The sequence below is a fragment of the Ranitomeya imitator genome, chromosome 4, assembly GCF_032444005.1.
Source record: "Ranitomeya imitator isolate aRanImi1 chromosome 4, aRanImi1.pri, whole genome shotgun sequence".
Lineage (NCBI taxonomy): Eukaryota > Metazoa > Chordata > Amphibia > Anura > Dendrobatidae > Ranitomeya > Ranitomeya imitator.
Window position 1 is genome coordinate 492,651,697 of NC_091285.1, and position 18,779 is coordinate 492,670,475.

At 44.4% G+C, this 18,779-nt stretch overlaps 1 protein-coding gene across 1 annotated transcript in view; it reads left to right on the top strand.

The window, feature by feature from the left end:
* Positions 1-18,779, top strand: part of MYO5C (myosin VC) — a 337,314-nt gene that overhangs the window by 154,375 nt on the left and 164,160 nt on the right. The gene's annotated exons all lie outside the window — the stretch shown is intronic.

An 18,779-nucleotide genomic window follows, 5' to 3' on the forward strand; every position in this document is an offset into this window, starting at 1 on the left:
TTTATAGAAATCCATACTTGAAATTGTATGCTAATGACTTGTAAGTGCAGTGGGTAGGCTCGGTACTTACAGCTCTCCTGCCCTCCCTGCCATTTTTCTTTCCGATGCTTGCCCCCTGTCTCTGACAAGTCATAACACTGACACATTAGACATCTGTCAGTCACAGACGGGGCAGGCAGCGGGTAGGGAAAAAGCAGAGAGGGCAATAGAGCTGTAAGTTCAGTGGGTGGGCTTAGTACTTACAACTCTGTTGCGCACTCTGCCTTTTCTCCGTCCGCTGCCTGCCCTCTCCTTTGACTGACAGGTCACTGAAACATTAGTAACCTGTCAGTCTGAGATAGGAGGCAGGAAGTGGGTAGAGAAAAGGCAGAGAGGGCAAGAGAACTGTACCTGCAGTGCAGGAGAGTAAAGGGAATATTTTAGTTCAGTAACATAATTATAGTTACTTATGAATATCATATCAATTCTGCTCTTGAAAATGGAAACAAGGACCCCTCATTCTCTACTCTTGTAGGAGCCCCAACTGACAGACTTTTATTTCATGGTTCATAAAATGATATGTCTGGTAAACCAGTCATTTTTATGATATTTTCGATATGGATAAAGAGAAGTACTAAAAAAAAGAAGTGGAAGAGCAAAATCAATGTGAGGCCCCTTTCACACATCAGTCTTTTGCAGTCAGTCTCAATCCGGCAAATTTTGAAAAAAACGGATCCGGCGAATGTTGCCGCCGGATCCTTTTTTTTTTCATAGACTTGTATTAGTGTAGAAAATTGTTGATCCGGCGGCCGGAGAAAATGGATATAGTAACGTTTTTTGTGTCCGTTGAAAAATCGGACAGCGATGAAGCCATCGCTGTCCGTCGTTTGCTAGAATGGAAGCCTATGGCGCCGGATCCATCAAAGGACGGAATCCGGCGACGGATTCCTTTTTTTTTTAACTAAGCATGCTCCGATTTTTTTAAGGATCCAATTAGCTGGATCAGCTAGTCGGATCCATCGCATGAGTTTTTCACAATCCGTTTTTTTCAACATTCGACGGATTGTGACTGATGGCAAAAAACTGATGTGTGAAAGCAGCCTAAGGAAGTTAATTGAGTTACCGGACAGAAACTAAAGGTACCTTCACACTGAACAACATTAGAACGATAACGATAGCGATCCGTGACGTTGCAGCGTCCTGGATAGCGATATCGTTGTGTTTGACACGCAGCAGTGATCAGGATCCTGCTGTGACATCGCTGGTCAGAGCTAGAAGGCCAGAACTTTATTTCGTCGCTGGATCACCCGCTGACATCGCACTACACACTACATACTTACATTCCGGTGTCTGTTGCGTCCCCCGGCGTCAGCTTCCCTGCACTGTGTAAGCGCCGGCCGTAAAGCAGAGCGGTGACGTCACCATTGTGCTCTGCTTTACGGCCGGCGCTGACACAGTGCAGGGAAGCTGACGCCGGGGGACGCGACAGACACCGGAATATAAGTATGCAGTGTTTTTTTTTTTTTAACATTTACACTGGTAACCAGGGTAAACATCGGGTTACTAAGCGCGGCCCTGCGCTTAGTAACCCGATGTTTACCCTGGTTACCAGTGAAGACATCGCTGAATCGGCGTCACACACGCCGATTCAGCGATGTCTGCGGGAGGTCCAGCGACGAAATAAAGTTCTGGACTTTCTGCGCCGACCAACGATGGCACAGCAGGATCCTGATCGCTGCTGCCTGTCAAACTGAACGATATCGCTAGCCAGGACGCTGCAACGTCACGGATCGCTAGCGATATCGTTCAGTGTGAAGGTACCTTAAGGCTTCCTTCACACGTCTTGATATTTCCAGTACTGAGAAAACCAGTACCAGGGCTATCTGTGTCCATGTGTACAATCCGTGTGGCATCCGTGTGTCTTAGATGTGCAAGGATAGATAGATAGATAGATAGATAGATAGAAGTAGAAAAAAGAAGCAGCATTCTAGTATTTATCAAAGTACAAAAAGGACTTTAACCCCTTAGTGACAGAGCCAATTTTTACAATTCTGACCACTGTCACTTTGTGAGGTTATAGCTCTGGAGCGCTTCAACGGATCGCACTGATTCTGAGAATATTTTTTCGTGACATGTTGTGCTTCATGTTAGTGGTAACATTTCTTCGATATAACTTGCGTTTATTTATAAAAAAAAGGAAATTTGGCAAAAAAGTAGAACATTTAGCAATTTTCAAACTTTTAATTTTTGTACCCTTAAATCAGAGAGTGGTGTCACACTATAATAAATAACATTTCCCACATGTCTACATCCACACAATTTTGTAAGCCTGAAGTAATGTTGTTGTTTTGGGACCTGTAGTCCCACAAGTATTTGTATAGTTGTAAAGGGAGGCTGGCAGGGTTGGTCGGAGAGCTGGGCGGGTCTGGCCCACCACACACACCTCCCATCCAGGGGAGGGGTTACAGGTACATAATGTGACCATGGAGTATTTGGACCTGAATGGTCTGTGTTGTAAGTCCTGAAAGAGGTCAGGTCTGTGTTGGAAGTTCCGGCGAGTGGAGACTTCCTGAAGAGCACGTGGAAAGACCGTGGATCTGGATGGTCTGTGTTGGAAGCTCCTGTGAGTGGAGACTTCCTGAATAGCACCTGGTGAGAACATGTACCTACAGAGCATGGGACGGCATCTGTGTTGGTGAAGCCAGGACTGACAAGGAGTCAGCGTGAGCAGCGCAGCTCCTGAAAGGTAACCCCAGACAAGGGGGGTTGTAATACATGGCAGAGAAGTTTATCTGCTACATGAACAGACTGGTGGTCATGTCATGTTCGGGGATGTAATGAAATGAACTTTACGTTATATGGTTTATGCGGAGTTAATAAACCAAATAGACTGATTTATATGAGAAAACCGCTCCTGTGTGCTTTAATCCCGTGCCAAGCGAGTGTCTCCCAACACACTCAGTAAGCGTTATCTCACATATGGTGCTAGACTGTGGACAACAGTCCAGGAAGCATGTGTGTACGTGAAGGCTGTAACTCGGCAGGGTTACGAAGTTTGTTGTGGATCAGCGGGTCCACGAAGCTGACAAGCATCTGTCTATAACTCGGCGGAATTATGAAGATTTGCTGTGGATCAGCGGGTCTATGAAGTCTGCGGTGCAGAGCCATCCAGAGCCTTGTGGAGAAGAGCTGCATTTGCAGCAAGAGGTTCTGCAGCAGCAGCTTGTGATCGGCAGCCGGAGGTGTCGGCGGTTTGTAACTGCAGCAGGACCTGTGGTAGTGCCAGCAGGAACTGGTGAGGTGTCGAAAAGACATTGTTGGTCCTGGTCGTACAAACTCCGACCTAAAGAGATGTTTTTTTTAAATTCTGTGCTAACTGCTGCCTGAGAGTACCGTGGGAGAGTCCACGGGGTGTTCCCTAGAGTGGAGTGATGTCCCAAACGTAACCTGTCCGGTGATAGTAGGTTGGGACTCTAGGCTGTTCTCAGTCTTGTGGGAGGAGGGTGTTCCTCTACAGCAGGAGGATGGAAGTCTTTCTACTGTTGCGGGGGCATACATTAAGGCAGTAATACCTCCCAAAATTGATGGGCCCGACATCAAGTTGACCAGTGGGAAGGGTGCGTCTGCCCAACTTACGGACATATGAAAGACAAATGGTTAGCACTCGACTTTTTGTAAAACGGTGCTAGTAAAGGGAACCAAAGGTCCTATAGGCATAAGTTCAAAAATCACTGCACACGTACAAGAAAAATAATGCTTCAGGTGAGTACTTATTTGATGCTGATAGGTGAAGCGACAATTTAAAGACTTTTCAGCAAATGAATGGCCTTTATCATATAGTCGTTGGAAAAAAAATATATAACAACCATAAGAAAAATATAACAATAGTAGAATATATATAATATTTACAGATAGGATTATTTACCATAGGCATCTCCAAAATGTAGGTTGATTCTGAAGCAGAGGCGTAGCTAGAGCTTCTGCCGCCCGGGGCTGTTCCCGAGCTTGGCCCCCCCCCCCCCAGCAGGATTAAGACCTCAGATGGAGAAGTTAAATTGTTTCGCTGGTGAATGTTACCATCACATGATCGGGACTGCAAAAAAAAACAAGTTCTGCTTACCTGACCGCGCTCCTGCTCTCTCCACGCAGCTGAAACGTGCACTCGCCGGCGACTGACAATGATGTCAGACGCCGGCGACATGCACACTGGGACTGACGTCAGCTGCCAGCCTCAGATTGGCTGGCGGCTGTTAACTATTGATGTGCGGGCGCGGGCCGCGGGTTTTTGAGGGCCCCGGGCAAAAGAGTCTCAGTGGGTCCCCCCTTTAACACATACCACGATTCATGATGCCCAGATACGGCAGAGAAATCTAGGTATAGTACAATGCCAGATTTCACTTCTAACATGAGTGACAGCTATTGCAAATTCTACAGTGTATATATACAGGATAGGAGGAGAGGTACTGTGCAGTGTATATATACAGGGCAGTGATGGTACTGTGCAGTGTATATATACAGGACAGGAGGAGCAGTACAGTGTAGTGTATATATACAGGGCAGTGGTACGGTGCAGTGTATATATACAGGGCAGTGGTACTGTGCAGTGTATATATACAGGAGGAGTGGTACTGTGCAGTGTATATATGCAGGGGAGTGGTACTGTGCAGTGTATATATACAGGGCAGTGGTACGCTGCAGTGTATATATACAGGGCATTGGTACTGTGCAGTGTATATATACAGGAGGAGTGGTACTGTGCAGTGTATATATGCAGGGGAGTGGTACTGTGCAGTGTATATATACAGGGCAGTGATACGGTGCAGTGTATATATACAGGGCAGTGGTACTGTGCAGTGTATATATACAGGGCAGTGGTACTGTGCAGTGTATATATACAGGGCAGTGGTACTGTGCAGTGTATATATACAGGAGGAGTGGTACTGTGCGGTGTATATATACAGGGCAGTGGTCCTGTGCAGTGTATATAGACAGGGCAGTGGTCCTGTGCAGTGTATATAGACAGGGCAGTGGTACTGTGCAGTGTATATATACAGGGGAGTGATGGTACTGTGCAGTGTATATATTTCAGCAGCCGCCCAGGCCCCCAGCACCTGTCCTGTATATATATATATTATATATACTGTCATGCAGGCTGTACAGATACAGTATATACATATACAGGACAGGTGCTGGGGGCCTGGGCGGCTGCTGAAGTATATAATATACAGTATATCAGCTGTGGCCGCCCCAGGTCACCCAGACTGTCAGAATACCTCAGGGCGGCAAGGAGCTCCTCCGGAATCTGCATCTGTCCTGATAAGTTCAGCAGCCAGCGAGGGGCGGGCGGGAGAGCAGAGCAGGAGAACTCTCCGCCCACAAACAAAGTCACGCTGCATTCTTAACCCCGATGTGCCTGCACTGCCTGGCCCTGCACTCACTGAAAAGATGCTTGTGCCAGCAGGGCTAGATGCCCGCCCCCCGCATTGTGCCGCCCGGGGCGGCCCGCCCCCCCCGCCCCGCCCTTCCTACGCCACTGTTCTGAAGAAATTGTATTGATGCGACAGGGTAATATACCCAGATAGAGGCATCCAAGACAAGGAGAAAGGGTTAAACAATGGCGGATATATTCAAGGTACAAAAAGGGGGGAAAAAAAAAGGCATACCCTTTTCAAATAAGCATCATGGGAAAACCAGGTAAGGCATGTCACCGCAATGAAATATGTGATAGAGCATATTAAGCCCTGTAGATAATGATAAAAAAGGAAGGAAATATTAGCTGTAAAAATTGTTAGATGGAATGGTTTATATACAGTTATATGAAAAAGTTTGGGCACCCCTATTAATCTTAAGCTTAATGTTTTATAAAAATTAATTTTTTTGCAACAGCTATTTCAGTTTCATATATCTAATAACTGTTGGACACAGTAATGTTTCTGCCTTGAAATGAGGTTTATTGTACTAACAGAAAATGTGCAATCTGCATTCAAACAAAATTTGACAGGTGCATAAGTATGGGCACCCCACCAGAAACGTGACATTAATATTTAGTAGATCCTCCTTTTGCAAAAATAACAGCCTCTGGTCGCTTTCTGTAGCTTTTAATGAGTTCCTGGATCCTGGATGAAGGTATTTTTGACCATTCCTCTTTACAAAACAATTCCAGTTCAGTTAAGTTTGATGGTTGCCGAGCATGGACAGCCCTCTTCAAATGATCCCACAGATGTTCAATGATATTCAGGTCTGGGGACTGGGATGGCCATTCCAGAACAGCGTAATTGTTCCTCTGCATGAATGCCTGAGTAGATTTGGAGCGGTGTTTTGGATCACTGTCTTGCTGAAAGATCCATCCCCTGCGTAACTTCAACTTTGTCACTGATTCATGAACATTATTGTCAAGAATCTGCTGATACTGAGAGGAATCCATGCGTCCCTCAACTTTAACAAGATTCCCAGTGCCGGCATTGGCCACACAGCCCCAAACAATGTACGTAGGAGGAAACAGGAGGCACATTCTCTTTAATGTCCATGTGGGTTTATTTGCTCCATAAACCAGCAAGACAGGAACAGAAAGGAAAACAGTCCGTACATCAGGCCGACATAGCATAAAAGTCCATAGAAAAGCTCTGCTCTTCTCAGGCCTGTGGGCACACAGGCTGTGCAACGTCCTGCACTCAGGCTCTATCTGAAGCCACAGACCACTCTGTAGTGTTCAGCCTGGACACATGGAAGTCTGTCCACTTTGGCAGACTCCCAAACACTCTCACACCATGTGCTACACACCTCCATTATGTAGCCTGAAACCACACCCATTGGTGAGGTAATGTCACATGATTAGACATGTGGTTATGACATCAGCACAGGTCCTGAAACAAACATAGACAGGCATGGTTATGCCCCTTACCCACGGGTGAGGTATATGGCTAGCCAGACCCTCCCATCTCTCATAGCTACCCATAACCCGGACCCAAATATCCTAAACAATTCCTTATTGCTTTGTGTACTAAAGAAAACACTCCGGGTTACATCACAGTGACAAGCCTTCTCTGTGATACATACCTCCCATCGACTATACAACCTTTAGCCACGCTACAGTAGCAAGTATTTTTCTTGGAATGCTGTGTTTTTTGGCCGCCATGCATAACGCCTTTTTGTATGACCAAACAACTCAATCTTGGTTTCATCAGTCCACAGGACCTTATTCCAAAAAGAAATTGGCTTCTCCAAATGTGCTTTTGCATACCTCAGCCGACTCTGTTTGTGGCGTGCTTGCAGAAACGGCTTCTTTCGCATCACTCTCCCATACAGCTTCTCCTTGTGCAAAGTGCGTTGTATAGTTGACCGATGCACAGTGACACCATCTGCAGCAAGTGGATGCTGCAGCTCTCTGGAGGTGGTCTGAGGATTGTCCTTGACTGATCTCACCATTCTTCTTCTCTGCCTTTCTGATGTTTTTTTTGGCCTGCCACTTCTGGCCTTAACAAGAACTGTACCTGTGTTCTTCCATTTCCTTACTATGTTCCTCACAGTGGAAATTGACAGGTTAAATCTCTGAGACAGCTTTTTGTATCCTTCCCCTGAACAACTATGTTGAATAATCTTTGTTTTCAGATCATTAGACAGTTGTTTTGAGGAGCCCATGATGCCACTCTTCAGAGGAGATTCAAACAGGAGAACAACTTGCAAGTGGCCACTTTAAATAGCTTTTCTCATGATTGCATACACCTGGCTATACAGTTCAAAGCTCAATGAGGTTAGAAAACCAAAAAAAGTGCTTTAGTAAGTCAGTAAAAAGTAGGTAGGAGTATTTAAAACACGAAAATGATAAGGGTGCCCATACAGGTCCTTCTCAAAAAATTAGCATATAGTGTTAAATTTCATTATTTACCATAATGTAATGATTACAATTAAACTTTCATATATTATAGATTCATTATCCACCAACTGAAATTTGTCAGGTCTTTTATTGTTTTAATACTGATGATTTTGGCATACAACTCCTGATAACCCAAAAAACCTGTCTCAATAAATTAGCATATCAAGAAAAGGTTCTCTAAACGACCTATTACCCTAATCTTCTGAATCAACTAATTAACTCTAAACACATGCAAAAGATACCTGAGGCTTTTATAAACTCCCTGCCTGGTTCATTACTCAAAACCCCCATCATGGGTAAGACTAGCGACCTGACAGATGTCAAGAAGGCCATCATTGACACCCTCAAGCAAGAGGGTAAGACCCAGAAAGAAATTTCTCAACAAATAGGCTGTTCCCAGAGTGCTGTATCAAGGCACCTCAATGGTAAGTCTGTTGGAAGGAAACAATGTGGCAGAAAACGCTGTACAACTAGAAGAGGAGACCGGACCCTGAGGAAGATTGTGGAGAAGGACCGATTCCAGACCTTGGGAAACCTGAGGAAGCAGTGGACTGAGTCTGGTGTGGAAACATCCAGAGCCACCGTGCACAGGCATGTGCAGGAAATGGGCTACAGGTGCCGCATTCCCCAGGTAAAGCCACTTTTGAGCTACAGAGAAGCAGCACTGGACTGTTGCTAAGTGGTCCCAAGTACTTTTTTCTGATGAAAGCAAATTTTGCATGTCATTCGGAAATCAAGGTGCCAGAGTCTGGAGGAAGACTGGGGAGAAGGAAATGCCAAAATGCCTGAAGTCCAGTGTCAAGTACCCACAGTCAGTGATGGTGTGGGGTGCCATGTCAGCTGCTGGTGTTGGTCCACTGTGTTTCATCAAGGGCAGGGTCAATGCAGCTAGCTATCAGGAGATTTTGGAGCACTTCATGCTTCCATCGGCTGAAATGCTTTATGGAGATGAAGATTTCATTTTTCAGCACGACCTGGCACCTGCTCACAGTGCCAAAACCACTGGTAAATGGTTTACTGACCATGGTATTACTGTGCTCAATTGGCCTGCCAACTCTCCTGACCTGAACCCCATAGAGAATCTGTGGGATATTGTGAAGAGAAAGTTGAGAGACGCAAGACCCAACACTCTGGATGAGCTTAAGGCCGCTATTGAAGCATCCTGGGCCTCCATAACATCTCAGCAGTGTCACAGGCTGATTGCCTCCATGCCACGCCGCATTGAAGCAGTCATTTCTGCCAAAGGATTCCCGACCAAGTATTGAGTGCATAACTGAACATTATTATTTGTTGTTTTTTTTGTTTGTTATTAAAAAACACTTTTATTTGATTGGATGGGTGAAATATGCTAATTTATTGAGACAGGTTTTTTGGGTTATCAGGAGTTGTATGCCAAAATCATCAGTATTAAAACAATAAAAGACCTGACAAATTTCAGTTGGTGGATAATGAATCTATAATATATGAAAGTTTAATTGTAATCATTACATTATGGTAAATAATGAAATTTAACACTATATGCTATTTTTTTGAGAAGGACCTGTACTTATGCACCTGTCAAATTTAGTTTGAATGCAGATTGCACATTTTCTGTTAGTACCTCATTTCAAGGCAGAAACATTACTGTGTCCAACAGTTATTAGATATATGAAACTGAAATAGCTGTTGCAAAAAAAAAACAATTTTTATAAAACATTAAGCTTAAGAGTATTAGGGGTGCCCAAACTTTTTCATATAACTGTATCTAAAGTTGCTTATATGAGCCCCAGTTGAGTAATGGAATTATAACATTAGTATGCAGAGTGTAGTAGATGGGAGAATCATACTGTGAGATGAGATATATAAAGCAAAGATATAGAGGATGGAGGTAGTAGTTGCCATATTAATGGCTATAAATGCCCTGTGAAGTCAATGCCCAGTGTAAGCAATGGGTTCAGGAGGAGCCGGTATCCAGGGAATACAGGCTTGCTGTGTAAACATAAAAGTAGTGATAAGGGTTAAATCGTTCCTCTGAGAGAGGAAAGAACACTATATTGTAGGAGTGCTGGATGGTTTTACTTACAGTCAGTGGTGGCGCAGTGGAAGATGCAGGCACTCTTGTGTCTTTGCAGTGAATGAGCTCTGTGTAAGGAGAAGCACTCATAAGTTAGAGGCCCGGCCGGTCCTATGACCGGAAATTATTTAAGACACTTACTGACGTGTGCCACAAGTTGACAGTCAGTGATGTGGTAGATAAAATGTGTGACATCTATTTAGAGAGCAACCGGAGGGTTTACCATGTTATGGGGAGTGAGACAGATTCCAGGTGTGACTGTGACGTGTCATTGCCAGTAGCAACTGTTAGGGCTGAGTACAATGATGTGCTGACAGAAGCACTGACACAGTGGAACAACAGGACTCCACAGACCATATGATCTGTTTAAGTGGGGACTTGTGCCAATGTGACAGAGTGAGTAGTGGTGACTCCCATTCAGACAACGGTGACTCTAACTCCATGGAAGGGGACTACTATAACGTTGACCCGGGTACACATGGCAAGTCTTCTTTCCGTCGCCGGAGACGTAAAAGGCACAAAGTGGTTGAACCAGTTACACCTTGTGAAGATTTGAACGGTGAGGGAACGGAAGATGGTGAAGGCTCCAGAAAACCTGATGCTGAGGACCTGGAGTGTGTGAAGTACTTTAAACTCCCAGAGAAATGGGACAAGCTAAGGTTGACACCACTGAGACCCAAGAGAGGGCTGAAGATCACCGTGCTGAATCCAAGAGTGCAGAGGTCGAGGAAACCACCAAAGGTGTGGGGCCTGAAGCAGATACCATCTCGAGTGATGGAAACTCAACCAAACCAGAGGATGGGAGAATCGCGTTAAGGAGGATCTAGGAAGCAGTAGAAGCCCGGTTGAAGCAAGAGGAGCTTCGGAGACAGGCTGCTGAGTGCCGAGTGGGTACCTTGGAGAAAGAGTTGTCTGAGCTCATAGGTCACCTATCAAGGTGGCAAACTGTGACCAAGGCCCTAATGGAAGATGTGGAAGTGTTCAGAGAAGCATTGAGAGGTCTTCTGCCAGAGGAGAAGATGGTGGTCACAGTCTCACAGCGGCCATGCTAGAATGGTAACGATATGAAGCTGCCAATGCCCATCCTGGCCAGGGGTCTGGAAGAGTGTAAAGCGGAGGAAGAGTTGGTGCTAAAAGCAGAACAAGACAGTCACCCGGTCGTGGCAGATGTCTTGATGGAAATGTCCGAGGCAAAGCAGGAGCCGTCCGTCCATGAAGAGAGTGAAACCTCGCTCTTCAAGTGTGTGATAGAAGTAACCGAAAATGTGCAAGATGAGACCTTTGAAAAACCAGTAGAAGCATGTAATGTGCACTGGGCACCGGAAACTCAGCAGTTGGTGATACTGTCGACTAGGGAAGTCACAGTGAAGCTGGTGGCTATCCTGAAGGATATGCACCTACAATGTCTTTGCACGAAACAGATAATCCTGTTGAGGAATAAGGAAGCCGCTGGACATTTGGAGCATGCCAGGAAAGCTCAAAATCGACTGGGCTTTGTGGAAGACATTGTTCAAGTGCCCTGAAATATGGTGGGGAAAGTAGTTGGAAGATTTGGAAAAGTGATACAGGACCTGGTGAATAGATCCGGTGAGTGAGGATTCCAGATGATGGTGAAGTCCAGGTAGCTGGTGAAGATGGGATGGTTCCATTTGTCATAATTGGCTCAGTAGAAAGCCCTAGGAACATTCGAATACTTCTTGAATACCGGGTGACATACCTGAGGGAGATAGAGCAGCTAAGACTGGACTGGCTGCAGATTAATATACAGCTGCAAAATATAAGATGGCGACCACTTTCAACCCAGGTTCTGGAGAAACAAAAAGATACCATAAAGAATAGAAGAGTTCAAAGTAGTGCCTCCTCAGTTAGCTCAGGGCTGAGTGACCTTGGCGGGAGACCCGGTAGCAGTCCCCCAACACACTCAGTAAGCGCTATCTCACAATGTATATAACTAAAAAAATAAATAAGTAAATGAAAATAATGGCGTGGGGTCCCCCTTCTTATAATAAGAAGGGGGACCCCACACCATTATTTTAATTTATTTATTTTTAATAGCCAGCTAAGGGAAAGTAGATAGGTGTGAGCTGGTCTTATTATACTGTGAAGGGCCCAATAACCATGGAGATTCCCAGCCTATTAATATCAGCTCATATCTGTCTGCTTAGCCTTTACTGGTTATTAAAAATGGAGGACAATAAAAAAAATGATGTGGGGTCCACCTATTTTTAATAACCAGCAAAGGCTAAGCAGACAACTGCGGGCAGATATTAATAGGCTGGGAAGGTCCATGGATATTGGCCCCTTCCCAGCCTAAAAACCAGACCTCAGATGCCCCAGAAATTGAACATCCATTAGATGCGCCAATTCTGGCACTTAGCCTCGGTTCTTTCAGCTTTCTCTGGTGGGTTGGCAATCGGGGTAATGGTTTTGGGGTTGATGTCAGTTTTCTAATGTCCGCTGACATCAAGCCCAGGGGTTAGTAATGGAGAGGTGTCTGTCAGACACCCTCATTACTAAACCTGTATTCAAAAGAAATAAACAAACGCACACACAAAAAACCTTCATTTGTAAAAATCACTTCCCAACAATTTCCTTTTTTCCTCCATTTATTAAAAAAAAATCTAGCGTAATCCCTATGGAGGTCCAACGATGATCCCCGTCTTCTTTGTCCAGTGTATGGAGCCACGTCCCGTTCAGAGAAAGGCTTACACTTGGAGCTGAAACATCGCCATTATGGGCTATTAAATAGCACTTTTTTCACCTTTGCAAGCTGGTGTGCTGCCTCCATTTTTTTTCTGCAATATTGAAGGTTTGGCATTTGCCCGGGGGTCACAGGACCCGGATTCATTGCTGTGGCTGCGTCGTGTTCTTTTTTTTATCTATCTATCTATCTATCTATCTCTATCTTTGCGCACTTAACATCTAAACATATGTCAATTCTATTCTGCATTCTTTTCCGGTATGTGCCACATGGAAAGCACACAGATGACTCACTTTATGTCCTCCATGTGCACGTGTGTGAGACGTATTGACGTCCTTGCTACCGGGAAAAAACAGACCTGTCCACGTGTGGGTCACATGGACACATGGTCTGTGTGAACACACGGATATGTTTGCAGCAAAGATTTAAATGGGACTGCCTGTGTAAGTGTCTCCAGTACATGTTAAAACTTTCACCACACGTCAGAGGCATAGCTGGAGGTTCAGCTCGGGGGGGTGAAACATCTGAGTGGGCCCCTAACTGTTGTGGATTCTGTTTTCGGGCTCCCTCCTGTGGTCGTGAGTGGTACTTCGGCTGGTTCTGTCCATGGACTTTCTCTGATGCCTGTGGGTTTTTCTGAGTTTCCTTCCACAGGTGACGAGGCTAATTCGTTAGTGGGCTGCTCTATTTAACTCCACTTGGATCCTTGTCCGATGCCAGCTGTCAATGTTGTAGCATTGGTCTAGTTCGCTCCTGGATCTTCCTGGTTACCTGTTTCCTCCAGCAGAAGCTAAGTTTTGCTTTGCTTTTTTCTTGTTTGCTATTTTTTCTGTCCAGCATGCTTATGTGAATTTTGCCTTGCTTGCTGGAAGCTCTGGGACGCAGAGGGGCGCCTCCGCTCCGTTAGTCGGTGCGGAAGGTATTTTTCCCTGCACTCTCTGTGTGGCTTTTTTAGGGATTTTTGCTGACTGCAAAGTGACCTTTCCTATCTTCTGTCTGTTTAGTAAGTCGGGCCTCTCTTTGCTAAATCTATTTCATCTCTGTGTTTGTGATTTCATCTTACTCACAGTCAATATATGTGGGGGGCTGCCTTTTCCTTTGGGGAATTTTCTCTGAGGCAAGATAGGCTTATTTTTCCTATCTCTAGGGCTAGCTAGTTCTGAGGCTGTGACGAGGCGCCTAGGTCATGATAGGAGCGCTCCACGGCTATTTCTAGTGTACGTGATAGGATTAGGGATTGCGGTCAGCAGAGGTTCCACTTCCCAGAGCTGGTCCTGTATTAATGTGCTATCAGGTCTTTTCTGGTGCTCTAACTACCAGGTCCACTATTAGTTCTAACCACCAGATCATAACAGTACAGCTGGCCAAAAGTATTGATGCATCTCAATAGAGGGATAAGTGAAGCTCTGAGACCATTTTTTTTTTCTTTGCAGCGTGTTCTGTCTCACTTTTCCCCTTTACCTCTGGGTGGTTCAGAACACAGGTGTAGACATGGACATTCAAGGTCTGTCCTCTTGGATGGATAATCTCACTACAAGGGTACAAAACATTCAAGATTTTGTGGTTCAGAATCCGATGTCAGAGCCTAGGATTCCAATTCCTGATTTATTTTTTGGTGATAGATCTAAGTTCTTGAATTTCAGAAATAATTGTAAATTGTTTCTAGCTTTGAAACCTCGCTCCTCAGGTGATCCTGCTCAACAAGGAAGGATCATTATTTCTTTGTTACGTGGTGACCCTCAAGACTGGGCATTTTCCCTTGCGCCAGGAGATCCAGCATTGCGTGATGTAGATGCGTTTTTCCTGGCGCTCGGATTGCTTTATGACGAACCTAACTCTGTAGAGCATGCTGAGAAAACACTGTTGGCTCTGTGTCAGGGTCAGGATGAAGCAGAGATATATTGTCAGAAGTTTAGAAAGTGGTCTGTGCTCACTCAGTGGAATGAATGTGCCCTGGCAGCAATCTTCAGAAAGGGTCTCTCTGAAGCCCTTAAAGATGTCATGGTGGGATTTCCCATGCCTGCTGGTCTGAATGAGTCTATGTCCTTGGCCATCCAGATCGATCGGCGCTTGCGTGAGCGTAAAACTGTGCACCATTTGGCGGTACTATCTGAGCATGGGCCTGAGCCTATGCAGTGTGATAGGACTTTGACCAGAGCTGAACGGCAGGAACACAGACGTCGGAATGGGCTGTGTTTTTACTGTGGTGATTCCACTCATGCTATCTCCGATTGTCCTAAGCGCATTAAGCGGTTCGCTAGGTCTGCCACCATTGGTACAGTACAGTCAAAATTTCTATTGTCCGTTACACTGATTTGTTCTTTGTCTTCCTACTCTGTTATGGCATTTGTGGATTCAGGCGCTGCCCTGAATTTGATGGACTTGGAGTATGCTAGGCGCTGTGGTTTTTTCTTGGAGCCCTTGCAGCATCCTATTCCATTGAGAGGAATTGATGCTACGCCTTTGGCCAAGAATAAGCCTCAGTACTGGACCCAATTGACCATGTGCATGGCTCCTGCACATCAGGAGGATATCCGTTTTTTGGTGTTACATAATCTGCATGATGTGGTCGTTTTAGGGTTACCATGGCTACAGGTCCATAATCCAGTATTACATAGTAACATAGTAACATAGTTAGTAAGGCCGAAAAAAGACATTTGTCCATCCAGTTCAGCCTATATTCCATCATAATAAATACCCAGATCTACGTCCTTCTACAGAACCTAATAATTGTATGATACAATATTGTTCTGCTCCAGGAAGACATCCAGGCCTCTCTTGAACCCCTCGACTGAGTTCGCCATCACCACCTCCTCAGGCAAGCAATTCCAGATTCTCACTGCCCTAACAGTAAAGAATCCTCTTCTATGTTGGTGGAAAAACCTTCTCTCCTCCAGACGCAAAGAATGCCCCCTTGTGCCCGTCACCTTCCTTGGTATAAACAGATCCTCAGCAAGATATTTGTATTGTCCCCTTATATACTTATACATGGTTATTAGATCGCCCCTCAGTCGTCTTTTTTCTAGACTAAATAATCCTAATTTCGCTAATCTATCTGGGTATTGTAGTTCTCCCATCCCCTTTATTAATTTTGTTGCCCTCCTTTGTACTCTCTCTAGTTCCATTATATCCTTCCTGAGCACCGGTGCCCAAAACTGGACACAGTACTCCATGTGCGGTCTAACTAGGGATTTGTACAGAGGCAGTATAATGCTCTCATCATGTGTATCCAGACCTCTTTTAATGCACCCCATGATCCTGTTTGCCTTGGCAGCTGCTGCCTGGCACTGGCTGCTCCAGGTAAGTTTATTATTAACTAGGATCCCCAAGTCCTTCTCCCTGTCAGATTTACCCAGTGGTTTCCCGTTCAGTGTGTAATGGTGATATTGATTCCCTCTTCCCATGTGTATAACCTTACATTTATCATTGTTAAACCTCATCTGCCACCTTTCAGCCCAAGTTTCCAACTTATCCAGATCCATCTGTAGCAGAATACTATCTTCTCTTGTATTAACTGCTTTACATAGTTTTGTATCATCTGCAAATATCGATATTTTACTGTGTAAACCTTCTACCAGATCATTAGTGAATATGTTGAAGAGAACAGGTCCCAATACTGACCCCTGCGGTACCCCACTGGTCACAGCGACCCAGTTAGAGACTATACCATTTATAACCACCCTCTGCTTTCTATCACTAAGCCAGTTACTAACCCATTTACACACATTTTCCCCCAGACCAAGCATTCTCATTTTGTGTACCAACCTCTTGTGCGGCACGGTATCAAACGCTTTGGAAAAATCGAGATATACCACGTCCAATGACTCACCGTGGTCCAGTCTATAGCTTACCTCTTCATAAAAACTGATTAGATTGGTTTGACAGGAGCGATTTCTCATAAACCCATGCTGATATGGAGTTAAACAGTTATTCTCATTGAGATAATCCAGAATAACATCCCTCAGAAACCCTTCAAATATTTTACCAACAATAGAGGTTAGACTTACTGGCCTATAATTTCCAGGTTCACTTTTAGAGCCCTTTTTGAATATTGGCACCACATTTGCTATGCGCCAGTCCTGCGGAACAGACCCTGTCGCTATAGAGTCACTAAAAATAAGAAATAATGGTTTATCTATTACATTACTTAGTTCTCTTAGTACTCGTGGGTGTATGCCATCCGGACCCGGATATTTATCTATTTTAATCTTATTTAGCCGGTTTCGCACCTCTTCTTGGGTTAGATTGGTGACCCTTAATATAGGGTTTTCATTGTTTCTTGGGATTTCACCTAGCATTTCATTTTCCACCGTGAATACCGTGGAGAAGAAGGTGTTTAATATATTAGCTTTTTCCTCGTCATCTACAACCATTCTTTCCTCACTATTTTTTAAGGGGCCTACATTTTCAGTTTTTATTCTTTTACTATTGATATAGTTGAAGAACAGTTTGGGATTAGTTTTACTCTCCTTAGCAATGTGCTTCTCTGTTTCCTTTTTGGCAGCTTTAATTAGTTTTTTAGATAAAGTATTTTTCTCCCTATAGTTTTTTAGAGCTTCAATGGTGCCATCCTGCTTTAGTAGTGCAAATGCTTTCTTTTTACTGTTAATTGCCTGTCTTACTTCTTTGTTTAGCCACATTGGGTTTTTCCTATTTCTAGTCCTTTTATTCCCACAAGGTATAAACCGCTTACACTGCCTATTTAGGATGTTCTTAAACATTTCCCATTTATTATCTGTATTCTCATTTCTGAGGATATTGTCCCAGTCTACCAGATTAAGGGCATCTCTAAGCTGTTCAAACTTTGCCTTCCTAAAGTTGAATGTTTTTGTGACTCCCTGACAAGTCCCCCTAGTGAAAGACAGGTGAAACTGTACAATATTGTGGTCGCTATTTCCTAGATGCCCGACCACCTGCAGATTTGTTATTCTGTCAGGTCTATTAGATAGTATTAGGTCTAAAAGTGCTGCTCCTCTGGTTGGATTCTGCACCAATTGTGAAAGATAATTTTTCTTGGTTATTAGCAGAAACCTGTTGCCTTTATGGGTTTCACAGGTTTCTGTTTCCCAGTTAATATCCGGGTAGTTAAAGTCCCCCATAACCAGGACCTCATTATGGGTTGCAGCTTCATCTATCTGCTTTAGAAGTAGACTTTCCATGGTTTCTGTTATATTTGGGGGTTTGTAACAGACCCCAATGAGAATTTTGTTACCATTTTTCCCTCCATGAATTTCAACCCATATGGACTCGACATCCTCATTCCCTTCGCTAATATCCTCCCTTAAAGTGGACTTTAGACAAGACTTTACATAGAGACAAACCCCTCCTCCTCTCCGATTTTTACGATCCTTTCTAAACAGACTGTAACCCTGTAAGTTAACTGCCCAGTCATAGCTTTCATCTAACCATGTCTCGGTTATTCCCACTATGTCAAAGTTACCTGTAGATATTTCTGCTTCTAGTTCTTCCATCTAGTTCTTCCATCAGTATTGGACTGGAAATCTATGTCTGTGTCCAGCTGGGGTTGCCAGGGGGTACATGGTGATGTTCCATTTTTGTCAATTTCGTCTTCTACTCCTTCTGAAGTTCCGGAGTTTTTGTCGGATTATCAGGATGTATTTGATGAGCCCAAAGCCAGTGCCCTACCTCCTCATAGGGATTGCGATTGTGTAATTAATTTGATTCCTGGTAGTAAGTTTCCTAAGGGCCGATTGTTCAATTTATCTGTGCCAGAGCACGCCGCTATGCGGAGTTATATAAAGGAATCCTTGGAGAAAGGCCATATTCGCCCATCGTCATCACCGTTGGGAGCAGGGTTCTTTTTTGTGGCCAAGAAGGATGGTTCTTTGAGACCTTGTATTGATTACCGCCTTCTTAATAAAATTACTGTCAAATTTCAGTATCCTTTGCCGTTGCTGTCCGACTTGTTTGCTCGTATTAAAGGGGCTAGTTGGTTTACCAAGATAGACCTTCGAGGGGCGTATAATCTTGTGCGTATTAAACGGGGCGATGAATGGAAAACAGCATTTAATACGCCCGAGGGCCATTTTGAGTACCTGTTGATGCCATTCGGGCTTTCCAATGCTCCATCAGTATTTCAGTCCTTTATGCATGACATCTTCCAAGAGTACCTGGATAAATTCCTGATTGTGTATTTGGATGATATTTTGGTC